At 44.4% G+C, this 12,147-nt stretch overlaps 1 protein-coding gene across 9 annotated transcripts in view; it reads left to right on the top strand.

The window, feature by feature from the left end:
* ANKS1A (ankyrin repeat and sterile alpha motif domain containing 1A) overlaps nt 1-12,147 on the top strand; it is a 190,953-nt gene that overhangs the window by 115,991 nt on the left and 62,815 nt on the right. The window lies entirely within an intron of this gene.

The following is a 12,147-nucleotide window of genomic DNA, read 5'->3' on the forward strand; positions in this document are numbered from 1 at the left end:
TTGAAGAGGAGGGGACCACTGCAGCTGGCATGTCCATTTGAACACTCTGTAGACTAAATGCCCTACCCAGCCCATCCGGATTGCAGCTGCAAAAGTTATGTAAACCAAAGCTAATCCCATTCCCAATGTGGGAACAGGGCAGGGCCGATTTCTCCAGCACTCATCTCCAGATACGATAAGGTTTAGGACTCTGTTTAGTCAGGGACAGGAAGATCCTGTGCCAGAGAAGTTCTGCACTATTTAGTAAACCAGAATTTGGTGAGCCTGTACTAGATGCCAGGCCACTTAAGGAAAATAAATTTGTGTTCAAGAGCGCCTGGGGCCAGAAGATTACACACAGGAGAGTAGGTGTTTGTAGGAAGGTGTGCTGTACCTTTGTTTTTCAAAATGGAGTTTTACTAATTTACAGTCAAGTATAGGATAAGGCAGCTTAAGAGTAAGATAAATGCAATATTCTCTGAAATGGCAGGAGAGACCAATAGAGAAAAACATCAGTGGGGGTGGGGTGGGCAGAGGCGAGGGGTACGAGAGGGTGGAAAGAGGCTTTAGGAAAGATCACAGAGAAGTGGCATTGGACATGGAATTAAAGAGCCAGGTGTTTTGGTTAGAACCAGATTGAAACCATAGGATGAAGAAAGGGCATTGAGGTGGAGAGAAAAGCATGAGCAAGGGCATGGAGCTGAGAAAGCTTAGGTCGTTTGGTTTCTACAGCGTGTAGAGTTTGTACAGGGAGAGTAAGAAATAATGGTAGAAAGTGAAATTGAGACCAGACAGTGAGAGGACCTTGAACATGAGGCTGAGAAGTGAGTATTTGATTTGATATCAAGGCAGTATCTCAGAATCCTCCAAATGGGCTGGAAGACAGCTTTACCAATCTAACCATAATCTTCTTTATTGCTCTACCCTGAGCATATCCTCCACCCCAAAAAGTCGCTGGGCGATTCTTCACGGGATATCCAGGCCCTGTTGGCATGCAGCATTTCCAGGCAGTGTTATGGGCTCCACCATTTCCTCCTGGAAAAGAAACACACAATCACTGAGGCCAGCCCAGTTTAATTGAAGTTGGCTGTTTGGGCTAATATATCAGTGGCCACCTGACATCTTAATGAGAGGAGGTTTATACTGATATTTCCTTTGCGGGTAGAGATTGCAGGTGGATCCAATGAACCCAGGGACTGTTCGAGGTCTAGGTGTCCTGGCCCAGGCTGTAGTGTGGCTAACCACCAGAAGCACTGTTGCATTTTAAGTTTGAAAAAAGTAAAGGCAATTGAGGTCTTATTGGAAAGAATTCAGAAGATCAAGCTTTGCTTGCATAGTAAACATTAACAGGGCCCTTTATGTGTAACCCTTCAACATTGTTTTTGAGTCATGTTATACTTGGTTTTTGTGGCTATCTCTGTCTAAAGAGAAACTTCAGGAGTGTTACCCCCACTAGTTGGCCCTAAACGCAGGGCTTGGGCAGACTTGTCTAGAAGCGGGCGTTAGTTAACGGCTGCTCGCCATTACCCTGACCCATGCCTGAAGGCTGCTTTGCCTGTATCTTGTGCTTCAGGATTTTTTTTCTTTGTCGTTGTTAGATCCCCAGGAGGTAGGGAAGGCTGCTGTGAAACAGCTGTGGACCAGCTCAGCTGTTCACCGTGGGGCCTGTGAGGAAGAGGAAGGCTCTGGGCCCAGGCAGCTGCGATCCCAGCACAGATGGAGTTGCGTGCAGGCTAGCCAGGCTGCTCCTGGAAGGCAGTGCAGGGTAGCACGCAGGGCTCCTCTCCCAAGTCAGCAGATCCCGCTTGGAGCCCCAGTTCCATCGCCTCCGCCTTCATGTGTGAGGCCCCAGGAAGCCTTGGTGTTATCTTTATCTGTGAAACAGAGGTGGTCAAATCTGTGTTTCAGAGGTGTTTTTACCAATTAGATATGTGTTTCACTGCCCAGCACAGTGCCTAGTATGCATAAAATATCGAGTGAATGGTAGATATTAATATTATTATTGTGCCTGCAGCTTTGGAGAAAGAGAACTGGGGCGTGGAGTCTTCAGACCTTTAAAAAGGCAGAGCTTTGGGGTGGATGGTCCAGTGGTGGAGTTCAAGCCCTTCAGCCTGTAACCTCCTGTACTAGTCTGCCCCACCCAAGACGGAAGAGCCCGCCCCGCCTGGCAAAGTAGGACAGGCGCCCCCCCCACCACCATTGTTCTTTGAGAAATTAATGAGCCTTTCTGCCTGGCTCCCTGAGAGAGGAGAGGTTAGAGAGCAGCCTGCAGCCTCTCTACTGTTTATTGTTCCGATGTACCTTCTGCATCCAGGGTAACAGTGGCCACTTGATTGGCTGGATGTTTGGGATAATGATGTGTATAGTTGGGGAATATGCGCAGTGGATGGTCACTTTGTCCACATACAGCCTGTTCCTCATAGGTGTTAACACGGCCCTTGTCGATTGCCCTGAACCAAGGACTTCTGAAAGTTAGCCTGGTTAAGGGAAACCTCTGAGACAGTATCCACTAGTGACACTTGTATTCTCCGTATTTTCTGTTAAATTTCTGGTAACAAAGAAGGAACAGCTTGCTTTTAAAAGTGCTCAGCCTAAGAGGAGCTCTAAATCCCAGCTTCAGTAGATACTTTCCATGTTCTGCAGTCAAGTCAGCACCCTCTTTGTTTTAATGATCCCTTGGACATCATAGAGGTTAAACTGAGAAGCTTAAATAAAACTTTAAAATATATAGATAAGGAGTGTAGGTGATAAATCACCTACATCTCTCTACATAGTTAACCTCTGTTAACGTTTGATGTATATCCAAATTTGGGGTCTCAGTACATTTGCTGATTTATAATTTGCTTTTCTTACCTAATGGCTGCATACCGCGGCAGTGTCAGTGAGATCTGGATTCAGATCCTCATTCTAAAAAGCACAGTATTCTATCCCTGGTTATATCATAAGGTTAGTTAGTTTGTTGTTCTTTAAGCTATTCTCCGATTGTTAGCCACTGTGCAGGGCATCTTCCTTCTGCCTTCAGTGCATTCCCTACCCTCTCTACCTGCCTGTGTGCCCCAGGAGGCCGACCCATGTGGACTGCATCACTAGGCCAAGGAAATCTCGCATTGGCTGGGTCCCTCTGCTGCTCTGCTGAAGACCATCGGTCTTGTGGGAGATCCTTTCCCAGTAGCTGCTCTCTCTGCATTCTGGTAACCGGCCCCTCCCCTGGACCCTCCTGGTCTGGGGCTCCTGGCTGTGACTAGCTCCCATCCCTTGTTACTCTCTGTCCTCTAGGCAAACCTGTATAAATAATCCCTTTATCAAGCTCCTTCAGTTCCCCAGTTCGAATGTGCCTTCTTTTTCCTGCAGGGACCTTGAATGATACGGACATTTCTAGCACGGTTTCTATCAACTCTAAACAACCATAGATAGCTGTATGCTGGAGCGGTCAACATGGCTCTTGCATGTAAATTGTAAATTAATCTTCATTTGCAGATGAACCAGAAGGCATGGGTGCTGGGAGGCAGGAGAATTTCATCATTTAACTCGAAGCCTTTCCCACTTCCAACTCTAAGGAAGAAACCTGTTCTCCTTCCACGGTGTTGGCAGTGTCTGCAGCGTTTCAGCTGTGTACTCCTGAATCAGTCTCTCACACACACACACACACACACACACACACACATGGCAGCAGCAATCCACATCCGAAATAAACACCTCGCAAGAAGAACAGAAATAACCTCCTGGTCAAATAGTGGTTTGAATATATAACAAGTCTAAGGGGTCAGATAAGTCTCTCACGTACCTGCCTTTGAATGGGATTGAAGCTTAGGAAAGAGAAAACCACAGAAGGCTGCTTGTCTACTTAGCATAAACATTTGAGTCATTTAGAACTTGGCTAAAGGCTTAAGTGATGTTTTGTAATCGGCTTTCATCAATATTAAACTAGTGAGAAATGGGTGAAGTGCAGGGGCATGCTTCATATGCATTTTGTGCAAACTGAGAGTAATCTCTGGCCAGGGATTTGGGGAATGTCCTGGTTTCATCTGAAGTGGTAGCTGCGGGGACCCTTGGCCCTTGAATCTCCCCATGAGTAGGGAAGGAGCGGCAGCCAGGAGGGCACCCTTCCAGGCCAGGTCCCACACGCCTCGCCCTTTCCAGCAAGCTGTCCAGTTGGAGGCATGATGTCATCAAGAGAAACACTGATTGGTTCAACTCCACAGAGGCTTTGGTTGCTTTTAACCCTCGAGAGTCAGGTGTGCAAGAAGAATGACTTAGATGTAAAACAGAGAGATTTGGGCTTGAGTTTCCGCTGACAGTGGCTAAACTTTCCACACCACTGTTCTGCAGTGTGCATTGTTCTTTAACATGTAAACAAGCACGTAGTCCTTTCTGCTGAGCACAGCCCTCCCACTCTAAACAAGAATGTGACCCTCCTACCTCTGGGGACAGATTGGAGCCTGGAGTGTCTATTTACATTGCTTCTGGGTATATACAGTAGTCACAACTTTTATCCTAGAACCTCTACATTTCCTTTGGTTTTAAGCGGTCTGGTAAGATTGAGGGTGTTTTTGTTTTCATAGTTTAAAAATAATCTCACTTATTTTATAGGCAGTCCTGAATAAACAATTTTGGCCATTCTGTCTGATGAATCCAAGTGATTTTTTTTAGCCTAGATTTAAAAAAAAAAACATATATATATAGGCATCTCCATGGCCTTGGTGCTAACAGAAGGCGCACCAGAGTGCTGTGAATAAGCTGGAGTCAGTCCTGGCTCTGCAGTTGGCCAGTGATGAGAAGGTCCGTGTGTCCACCCCCGCCCAAGCCTCTCCTGACCATCTCTTGATGACATCATGCCTCCCCCTGGACAGCTTGCTGGAAAGGGCGAGGCGGCTGGGACCTGGCCTGGGAGGGTGCCCTCCCGGCTGCTGCCCCTCCACTCTTCATCCCGGGCCTCTAATACCCTGACTTTTCTCTTTCCTTTCCTCATTTTCACGCTTTTCTCTGCTTCTCCAGATTGTATCATTGCTGCTTTTCCTATCTTTTTACTCATCTTGCTTCTTTAGTTTCATCTCTTTTTTTCCCTTTGCTCGCTCTCTCCTTTTCATCTGTGCTCTTTCCTATCTTTTTTTTTCTTTCCTGTCATTTATTTTTTCCTCTTCATTCTTATTTTTACTGGTGGCATCATGGAGGGGCTTTTCTAACAGCCAGTCATTCTCAGCCCTCTCCACAAGGATTTTTCTATTATTTTCTTTCTTTAAAACGTTCTTGCCAGGGCTCACCCATTTTTGTATTCTACAGAACGCTTACTGCTTGTGGTGCAAGCTACCTCCCCTCCACCCCACGCCACCACCCACACTGTCTGTCCTTGGACCTTTCACAAACAGCCTGGTTCCATTTAGCTGCGTCAGGACAGGCACCATCAAGTACTATGTATGATTTTGTGGTATGTGTGAAATTGCTAGCAAGATGAGAATTTCCCTTTTCTCCTCTTTTTCATTTCATTACATTTTGCTTTGTTCACACCAGACCAAGAGCTTGAGTGACAGTGAATGTAGGTGAATATATGAGAAGAATTTGGTCTTTATTCCAGTGCATATAAATGCTGAGAATCACAGAAAGAAACATTTTCTGGGACATTCTTTATATACTTTGGTTCTGGTTTTGTATCTCTTGCTTCTTTTTTTCTAGTCATGGCATCAGTAGGATACAGACTGAGTAATTTTATATAATTTCTGGAATAGTAGTTTATCTTATGTTATTCTAAGCAATTGTTTGAGAAACAAGTAGAGGTATTTTTCATATAATTGGAAATAATGTAAAATAGAGGTATATTTTTATCATAATTATTCATTCGTTTGACTAACTTATTGAGTACCTGCTATGTTCCAGGCACTGTTCTCAGCACTGGGGTTGAGCAGTGAACAAAACAGACAAAATCCTCTGCCTCATGGAACTGACTTTCTAGAAGGCTAGAGGGGAAAGAGCAATAAAAGGAGACAATATGGGGCTTCCCTGGTGGTGCGGTGGTTGAGAGTCCGCCTGCCGATGCAGGGGACACGGGTTCGTGCCCCGGTCCGGGGGGATCCCACATGCCACGGAGCGGCTGGGCCCGTGAGCCATGGCCGCTGAGCCTGCGCGTCCGGAGCCTGTGCTCCGCAACGGGAGAGGCCACAACAGTGAGAGGCCCGTGTACCGCAAAAAAAAAAAAGGAGACAATATGTAAAGTGTATGGTGTGCTAGTTGGTGATAAGAGTGCTAATAAGAAAAATAAAGCTGAGAAGAGGGATAGAGTGCGGTGGAGGCCAGGGCTGCAGTTCAGTGGGGCAGCCTGGGAAGACTCCTCTGAGAAGGAGGAGAGAGGGAGCTGGGTGGGTGTGGGCGGAGCATGAGCAGAGCTACTTGGCTGCTGCTTCTGTTTGTATACAATTATTTCTCCTGTAAGAGAAATTTAAAATTCCATTCTCTCTCTCTCTCTCTCTCTCTCTCTCTCTCTCTCTCTCTCTCTCTATATATATATATACACACACACTATATATATACATATATATGTATAACTGAATCACTTTCTGTACACTTGAAACTAACAACATTGTAACTCAACTGTACTTCAATAAAAGAATTCCATTCTACATTTACATTATCTTACAAATATACCTTATTACCTGACTGTTACCTTTAACTTCCTTTTCCTTTCTCTTTAGCCACTATCGCCACCTGCTTCCTTTCTCATCTTGTTTTTTTTCCCCCTGATTTTTTTCTGTTAAGCTGTGTTGGGGACTTTTTTTTTTTTTTTTTTTTTTTTTTTGCGGTACGCAGGCCTCACTGTTGTGGCCTCTCCCATTGCGGAGCACAGGCTCCGGACGCGCAGGCTCAGCGGCCATGGCTCACGGGCCTAGCCGCTCCGCGGCATGTGGGATCTTCCCGGACCGGGGCACGAACCCATGTCCCCTGCATCGGCAGGCGGACTCTCAACCACTGTGCCACCAGGGAAGCCCTGTTGGGGACTTTTAAAACATACACACGTGTGTGTACATACATATGTACATGCATACATGTATACACACACGTATATACATACATGTATTTTTAAGCTATTGAACTAGAATAAAATCTGAATTTCTAAGAATTTCTCAAACTTGATCATTGTCCTTGTCATCCTGAGCCAGGATCATCTGGTGGGTTCTGACAGAGGAGTTGGGTTCTAGGTCATTGTCTTAGGAAATACATTTCCATGGGTGCATCACATGCTCAAAGCAGAAATAAAATCTAAAAACCAGGATTATAAGGCAAAAGGAAGGGAATTCAAAATGATTTAGACCAGGGCTTCCCTGGTGGCGCAGTGGTTAAGAATCTGCCTGCCAATGCAGGGGACACGGGTTCAAGCCCTGGTCTGGGAAGATCCCACATGCCAAGGAGCAGCTAAGCCCATGCACCACAGCTCTAGAGCCCGCAAGCCACAACTACTGAGCCAGCACGCCTAGATCCCATGCTCCACGATAGAAACCACCGCAATAAGAAGCCCGTGCACTGCAACGAAGAGCAGCCCCCGCTCGCCACAACTAGAGAAAGCCCGTGTGCAACAAGGAAGACCCAACACGGCCAAAAATAAATAATACATTAAAAAAAAAATGATTTAGACCAGAAAATGGCCAGGAATCTGAAAACAGGAGCTCCCGTGAGAGGAGGACAGCTGACTAGGTGTTAAGGAGTCAGGGCAGATGAGTGCAGGTGTTGGCACCATCATTTGGAGCACAGAATGGTGCTTGCTGATGCCCTAGAAGGCATCTTGGGGCTGATGCCCTGATTAATCTTAAATGCTTCTTCTTAGGAGCCCCAAGCCCACGGGTTCCCAACAGTTAATTACAGTCAGAGTGTGAGATACTGGTGGCCTCAGACATTCTCTGACCCTGAGTGGACTTAGGGTGGTCAGTGTACAGGGAGCTTCTGAGGTGCCAGGTATGGAGATTGTGTGTTTGTGTGTGTGTATGTGTACGTATGTGTAGGTTCTGTGTTATTTCAGATGGTGAACTGCTTACATCTGGTGTGTCCAGCTAGGGGTCAGTTGTGCCCAGGGACTCTGGTTGCCTAGTTAGTGAGTGTGTAGTGCATGCAGGCCTGGGTCTGATTCAGGTTGAGATGCCAAGCATTTTGATCTGTCCTTGCTCCTTCCCTGTAAATCTGCCCAGGTGACCCGCTGCTGGCTGCTTCAGCCCTCATCATCTCTGGCTCACGTGGAGCCCCATGAAGTATCACTAAACATGCTGGCTTCATTACATTCTCATAGGACAACTGTGTTTCTATGTTCTTTCCTCCTTGAAGTGAATAGACCCCAGAGAAGTTTAGTTTGTTCAGAGATGTGCTGTGTGGTCAGAGAGGCAGCTAAGTAATTACCCGCCCAGATAGTGAGGGACAGGCTTTTCATTATGTAAGACCCTAGGAAAGCAATTAATCTGGACCTCACTTGGGCTTCGTTTGGGATCCATGATCCTCAGCAACAACACAGAGCTATTTTCTGGATGCCAGTGTTGTGCTCACGCCCTCAGAGATGTGATCCTATCTCAGCTCTGTGTTTTCATGGAGCACTGCCCTCCCTGCCTAGGGTTCCTTTACTTTTATTTGTCCTGCTTTCTTCCCCATGGATGTTCCATTTTGATGCCACCAGGGGGGTAGCCAGTGGGTAAGAGGAATGCTTGTGACCTGAAGATTCTGGGCAGGGCCAAGGTGCTGAGTGCTCTTCCCCAGGAGTCCTGCTCTGTCTTGCTCATGAGCTCGAATGACCCGAGTCTCTGGCGCCACAGGGCCCACCTGTCCATAACTCAAAGCGGCCTGTTTATCTATCTGGACAGGTGGAAAACTGCGTAAGCTCACTAGGGGCCTACAAATGACAATTTGTCTGGCAATCTGTTCTTGCCTGTCCTGATTTAAACAACCAGGAAGCTGTTGTAAACTCAGTTGAAATGGTGTGTTTTGTATAAATGTTCCAGTTCCTTTCTACTTTGGAGCTAGTTATTTTCAACAGGACCTCCAAAAAACCAGGGGGCTGCCTTGTATCTGTTATGCATTTAGGCATGCCGTCCTGGGTTTTGATGCTGGGGAAATAGCTTCCCTCACTGACACTCAGAAGGCAGATGAGCCTGGAGAAGCTTATCTTCAGGGGCTGGCCAAACCTCGGTGCTGGCTTATAGGACAGGAGAGAACGCTGTGGATCTCGGGGTATAGTGGCAGAGGAGAGCACTTCAAGGGTGGGGATAGCCAAACCCCAAGGTCTTGAGCTGTCTCTGTGCCCTTGGTGGAAATATTTGTCTCAACTGCCATATCCAACTGCAGATAGAAGTCTAGGCAAAGCCAGCTCTGGAAATGGAATTTTTATACCCGGGGATTTTTTTTTTTTTGAGTTATAATACCTTAATATGGCTGACATTTAAAAGGTACTGAAGAATATATAATGTTTTAAGTCTCCCTCCCTCTCTGCTCCCTAGACACCCAGTTCCTATCACAAGTTTTTCAAGTATCTCTCCTACATACTCCTTGAAATATTCTGTGCATCTGTAAGCATTTCAGACACATTGAATATTTTTCTTTCCTTTTAAAATAAATGGTGCCATGTTATACATACTACTCAGAATCTCACTTTCTTCATTTAATAGTATTTTTTTGAAAATCACTCTAATTCAGTGTTTCCTTTTCATTTTTATACTTCATATCCGTAGTGCGGATATACTGTCATTTATCATTTCCTGTAGATGGACATTTTGGATATTACCAAGTTTTTACTAATGTCAGCTACAGATTGGCGCTCGCCATTGGCACTTGCCATCTACCTCTACAGGGATTAAATCATGTGCTGCTGCAGCTGGTGACCCTCAACACCCCCTGAAAGGAGTTCAGGGTGGAGAGCAGAAAGGAGGCCCTCCGTGCTCTGGGAGAAACTGGCACAACAGGTCTTCAGATAGTTAGATATTTTCAGCAGCTGATTTTATAAGCCCAATTCTATTTTTTTTTTTTTTTTTTTGATTTTTGGCTGCTTTGGGTCTTCGTTGCTGTGCGTGGACTTTCTCTGTTTGCAGCGAGCAGGGCTACACTTCATTGCGGTGTGTGGGCTTCTTATTGCTGTGCGGAGCACGGCTCTAGGCGTGTGGGCTTCAATGGTTGCAGCACGCGGGCTCTAGAGCACAGGCTCAGTAGTCGTGGTGCACGGGCTTAGTTGCTCCGCGGCATGTGGGATCTTCCTGGACCAGGGTTCAAACCCGTGTCTCCGTGCGTTGGCAGGCAGATTCTTAACCACTGCGCCACCAGGGAAGCTCTGTGAGCCCAATTCTTGTATCTCCGCATATCTAGAAAAGCACTAAAATCCTTCATGGTGATGACGAGCAGTAAACCTTCACAAGACTAGCAGAAACCTTCTGCAAAAAAATACGTGCTTGATTACATGTACTCCTCCTTCACTAAAATCACATACATACTGACCTCCCCCCCACCTCTTTGGAGCAGTTTCTCAGAGCTATCTGAAATGCTGACTCCCGGGCTGTAGTCCTCATTTTGCCCCCATTAAAACTTAACTCGTAACTCTCACGTGCATCTTTTTTAGTCGACACTAATGAAAAGTAATGCTGCAATGCATATCCTTATACAAAGTTATTTTAAGATAAATTTCCAGAAGGTAAACATGTATCTTAAAGGGTTTATGCATGTTAAATTTACTCTCATACGCACAAAAAGCACCTGTTTCTCTACACCTCACCAACCTGGGGGTTGTTGGCTTTTTAATCTCTTTTTGGTTAACAGGTTGGTAATGTTATTTTAGTATAGTTTTGAAGTGGGTGTCTTTCATTAAGAGTGAGATATCATCTTTTCATATGCTTAAAAAAAACCTGTTTTCTGGACTGTGCTTGTTCCTTTCTTTTCTTTGAATCGATCTCTTTTCGTTTGTAGAAGCTCTTTACGTTTGAAGAAATTGACCTTTTATCTGTGGTATGAGTTTGTCTTTGTTTATGGTATTTGGAGTTTGGTGTTTTTTTTTTTTTCCAAAATGCAGAAATTTAAAATTTTTATGTAAATGAATCTATCAATCTTTTCTTTAATGACTTTTTTTCACATACACACACACACACACACACACACACACTGTATTTTATTTTTACAAGAGATAAATAGACTGACACCAAGCATTGTAAATGGATGACCACAACAAAAGCAACAATGATTGCAATTACCAAACACCAAACACACTAATACTATGTCATAATATTAACATTCAGTCCAGTAATCCTCCACTGTAACAGCTTTTACTTTGCAGTGAAAATTGATTTGTATATTTTTTGCCTCTGAGTCCTTGTGGGATTTTTTTTTAAATTCAGACAGAAAGTCACAAAAATTATAATCATCCTTTTCAGTTCACTCAGTCCCATGTAATTAATTTTTTTTCATCTTCATCTTTTGTTAGCACTTTTATGAGTTCATCAGTTTTCCATTAGAGTTCTAAAAATGCTTATTCATTCAGTTCAGCAGTGTAGTCAGTTACCAGAAACCTGTACTTGTCAGAGTCTTATCCATGAATTCCTTGAAGATGAAACCCTTTTATAGGAACATATTTGCAAAAACATCAGAGTACACCCAGACCTGTCTGTAAATGACAAGACTTAAAAATGACCACGGTTAAAGATTAGATGCAAGTTCATAATAATGCAATTGACAAGGGAATTTAGTTATTTCTGAGGTATACATTTTAAAATAATAACTAGAATTATGACTTATAACATTATACCAGAACATACAAGATTTTTAGAAATTTCATGTAATGTCTGAAACATTTATATTAACATATTTCCATACAAATAACCCAAAGAAAGTTTAATATTAGTTGGTTTTTTTCTTTGTTTGTTTATACTGCAGGTTCTTATTAGTCATCAGTTTTATACACATCAGTGTATACATGTCAATCCCAATCACCCAATTCAGCACACCACCATCCCCACCCCATCGCAGTTATCCCCTCTTAGTGTCCATACATCTGTTCTCTACATCTCTGTCTCAATTTCTGCCCTGCAAACCAGCTCATCTGTACCATTTTTCTAGGTTCCACATACATGCGTTAATATACGATATTTGTTTTTCTGACTTACTTCACTCTGTATGACAGTCTCTAGATCTGTCCATGTCTCAACAAATGACTCAATTTTGTTCCTT

The sequence above is a fragment of the Phocoena sinus genome, chromosome 11, assembly GCF_008692025.1.
Source record: "Phocoena sinus isolate mPhoSin1 chromosome 11, mPhoSin1.pri, whole genome shotgun sequence".
Classification (NCBI taxonomy): Eukaryota; Metazoa; Chordata; class Mammalia; order Artiodactyla; family Phocoenidae; genus Phocoena; species Phocoena sinus.